Source organism: Symsagittifera roscoffensis, chromosome 3 (assembly GCF_963678635.1).
Source record: "Symsagittifera roscoffensis chromosome 3, txSymRosc1.1, whole genome shotgun sequence".
NCBI lineage: Eukaryota > Metazoa > Xenacoelomorpha > Acoela > Convolutidae > Symsagittifera > Symsagittifera roscoffensis.
Genome location: NC_087064.1, coordinates 68,756,404 through 68,761,104, shown reverse-complemented (window position 1 = coordinate 68,761,104; position 4,701 = coordinate 68,756,404).

Genomic DNA, 4,701 nt, shown 5'->3' with positions numbered 1-4,701 from the left:
TTGATAAGGTTCACTGAAGTCTCTTCTGATGATTTTTACTAAGTGCCCCTCTTGAGCTGGAACATTCAAATGGTTAACAAATACTTCAGAAGCTGTAGCCCGTACAGAATCAGAAAAAAATGACTGAATAAAAAAATGTAGTTCAGAACTGAGAAAAACCTTTTTGAATCAAAAGCTTAAGGAGGAGTAGAGGAAAAGAAGCTGCTGATTGAAGATTGGAATTGACTTCAGAGGACTTGACTAATTTTGTTGACCGCAGCTGAACGAGTGAAACGATTTTACTTGAGGGTGAGGAGTACCTTCAATTCAAATGTGTGGGTTTAACCAATCAGAGTAGAACTACATTTATTTGTCTGTAGCCGTGCCCAATCAAATGTCAGCTCATTCATGAATACTTTTATTACAAGACTGGTCCAATCAGAATTACACTTTCATTTGAGGAATTATTTTCTTTTTTTACTTCAAATCACAAAAATGTCCGTTTATGTTGTTTTTTGGTTACCATGCCCAATCAGTAAAAACCTTGCTTTCTTACGTCTTCAACTTTCCAATTTAAAAAAATATTCACAAAAAAACTCAAAAATAAAAGACCACAAGTTGTGTGCTGTAAAAATCAGAAAAATTACCGATATAAATAACAAAAATATAAAACTTAAAAAAGTAATTTCTGTATTTTTTTTATGAGATCAATTGGAATTCTTACTAATAAACAACAAAACAAATCGCTATCTTTTGAGAAAACAGTCATATGCTTTGGTTTTGATGCACATTGGAGCGAAAAGCCCGATTTTCATAAAGTTGTTAAAGCAAATCTCTGGATACTTTGTTCCAAACCTAATCAAACAGATTTGCAACAATGAAAAATTTTTAAAGAATGAAAAAAAAGTAGTAGGTTTTGGAGCTGAACTGGAGGGTGCGTTGCTGACCCCATGTATTAACATGCGGAATAGATTTCATGTCACGTATTAAATCAATTATACTCACAATTTAGATTCTGCGCCACGAGATATTTGTAGAAAAAATAAAGATCTCACAAAAACCAAAAATACCGTTTTTCTTACCATTCTCTTAGCATTACTCAAAGATTCTTATTCCCACCTTAATACAATTTAGGCTCTATAGCCAATGTAAATACATAGCGTGGCTGATGTGAAATCTATAACGTAAGTTAATACATGGGGTCAGCCGCGCACCCCCTAACCGTTTCAGCTCCATCATCTACTGCTCAGGAACGTAAAGCTTTGACACAGATTTTCGACAGCTGTAGGTTTTGAGAAGAAGACAACAACTGTCTTCAATTTATTGTCATACGACTTTTTGATTAACTCGAACTTTCTTAGAACAATTAAAATTCCATCTTTTTCATGTGTAATTCAGAGTCAGAGCTTTGATAAGCAAAATGTTGTTCAAAATTAAAATTTGTGAGTACACTTCTGAATCAATTCTTCCTTAATTAGACCTTAACCTAGTCAGAGGACTCTAATCTGAACATAATTTTTCTTTTTTCTTGTAGGAATGTCCGAGGACTCTTTTCTGCAAAACATTTTTTTCTTTTCTCTTGTAAAGAAAATTTTTTTTTGTGGTAGAATAATCCAATGTTAAATATTAAAACTAAACGATTTCTGACTTCTTGTCTAATATCCAAAGCAAAATGTAGAATTTTCGTCAATTACACCATTAAAGACAATTTGCGTAGGCAATGACGTGACTTCTATAAAAACGATTTACATCATTACCATACAAAGAAAAATACGTGGGTAGTGATGTCAATTATGATAAAAACATGATGTCATGACCATTCAAGGGCAGATGCCAGTCAATCAGAAGACAGTCAACTAAAATTCATTTCAAACTTTACAATTCGTGACTTCACAAATAGACAAGCAAATTAGGTATTCATTTTTTCAATCCCAATTGGTACTTAAATCGAACACCGACAAAGAAAGATACAAAAATCACCTGCGTTTTTTTCGTGAATAATTCATGTACATAAACGAACATAATAATCTCGAAAACTTGTCTCTCACAATTCCAGGTACTTTACCGAGGTGATATCTAAGTCTGTTACTCAATTTTTTCTCTAAGCCTAAAAAGCTTGCAAAACAAAAAATTCTTTCTGTATGATTGGTCTGAGAACCCTGAATTGCTCGATTTTCCAGAACTGCTACGGTATGACGCCCTTCTTAGTAAACTCAGAAACAAAAATCCTTTATAAAACGTTTTTCTGAATTTGAAAAACTAGGAAAACTGGAATTGATCATCAATCAGCCCTAAATGTCTTCAAATGAAGACTGTGCTCCCGTCGTCTCGAGACAATAACAATTACTTGCAAAAGATTTGGCACAAAAACGAAAGGACTCTGCTCAAAAAACTCATGCACTTGTATAAAAACTTAAGATAATGATAACTCTCGATGCAAGGCAAAAACTCATTTAGTTTCATCACAGCAAAAAACTGAAATGCCTAAACTTTGATGTACACTTCCGTATCTAGCTGAAAAGCACAAATCAACCAATTCCAAGTTTTGCTTTGCGAAGCAGAAAAAACTTGCTGGAAAAAACAGGACGCCATGGCTTGTGTACTATCCATTGTGTTTGTTGAAAAAACGTAGTTGATGAGGCTTTCATTAGAAACTCAATTAAAAAATATATTCCAATTGTTGGAACTGATCAACTAATCCAAGTAGCTTTACCTCTTCTCAATGTGTCAAGATATGCCAATAAGTCTTTAAATAGGCAGTATAATTCCGATATGCAGAAATTCAAAGCTGGACATAAAAATCTCTTAACTTTGAGAAAATGGTCTTGCCGTTTTCTCAGGAGACAAACCCAGAGTGCAACATTGCGTGTTTTTTAACATCTGGCAACCAAAAACGAACTGACTGTTATTTGGTGGAAGATTATTGAGATCATCTTGAAATCGTATTCAAAGCAAAGGGATACTACTTTCACTTTTTTGCTGTCAAGAAGCTTGACGATCTTTGACATATTAAGATAATAAACGAGGTAACAAGAAGAGAGAGAAGTTGACAAGAAGCAAAAATACTTTAAAGAGAAAAAATACTCAACTGCAGAAATGAGTGGTGTGAAAAGTTCAAAAAAATTAAGTCAGAAACCATTTTCACTACAAAAAATACTCACTTTTACCAAAATTTTTCTCTCTTCGGGCTTGTTTCAATGAAGATGAAAAATGGATCTTTGTGTGGCTTCGTGCAGTGTCCTTTGCAGATGAACTGAATTTAAAATTTGCAATTTTCCTAACAATTTCAAAAACACCGAAAATGGAAAAATTGATATTGGGACTCCATGAAGAATTTTGCAATTAAGAACGAAAAACATGCTGCTAACTAGCTTCAAGCCGGAAATTGAAACAGCTATAACACCGCTTTTCAATTTTCCACGGAACTTGGTTTGCAGTGCAAATTTCACATTTTTTTACAGTAATCTCCTGGAAAATTCTTCTCTCTCTCTCGCTCTCTCTCTCTCTCTATCAAGAGTTTAGTAAAAGTTATGAAATTTTGAGTAAATCTTCTTAAGCTAATCAAATAATAGATCAATCTAGATGCACGATAACGATATACTTGAATGACGAGAAGACTCGCAAAGCTATCAATGAACCCTATTCACAAGACTGACTCTAATTTAGCAGGAATTTCACGAGGTGGAGTTGCTAAAAATTACAATTGAGCACAGAGAACCCGGCATTTTCGGTTTCTGTGTACTGCACTATGCAAAATTGAGATTGTTGGAGCTCTTCCATAAGTTCATCAATAATTTCAGTGTTTTGAGTAAGTGTGAAGGACTGGAAATGCATGCAGATTTGTTTTACTCAGCTCTGGCTGAGCATAACTTATATGATTATCTTCAACCAGAAAGGAGAGCTATTTGGGAATAACTTAGAGAAAATGACTTTATAGAAGCTTTACGGCAGATGCAAATTCTTTTTATTTCTCTGGAATGTGAGGAAATACTCATAAAAAGCACAATAAACGGGATTAAGGCTTATTTAAACTGGAATTATTGTGCATAGAGAGGCTCTGTTTCTGTAGTAAGAACTATTACTGATGTGACAACAAATCAGATAAGTTCAATTTTAGCAGCAAAGGGTTTCGGGTTTCAAAAATTAGTTCTAAAAGGTTCTGTCGATGAACTTATCGTAAAGTACAGGAGGAGGGATTCTCGATGTTACCTAAGGAGCTGTAAATTATATATTTGCTATAAATTGGCAAATAAAGAAAGGACTTAGTTATGTTGATCCAAAGAGATAAGTTCGAGATTAAGGAATTCAAACAGAACCATTGAGCTTATAAGAATTGATGCATTGTAGTAAGCCTGCAACCATTTGTATGATGCAGAAATTTTTTGCTTTTAAGCTTTTTTGAATAAAATTTTAGTAAACTTAAAATACAAAACAGCGATTTGTTTACTTACATTTCGATTTTTTTTTCTGAAACAATCTTGAATTCTTTTGAAGTTTCAGTTGGATAGAGTTTTGCGTTAAATAATGAGAACACCATGTGAAAAATATTGCCTAAATTAGATCCAGTCCTGTCGTTTTTCAAAGTTTTCAGAGAAAAAACTCAATTTTGTGCAAAAATATTTCCATTGACGTACCAATTGAACGCAAAAGCATGTTCTAGTAACTCCAAGTTTTATTATAAGCATTGATAACCACCATTGATAATTACCAATTACATAAAAC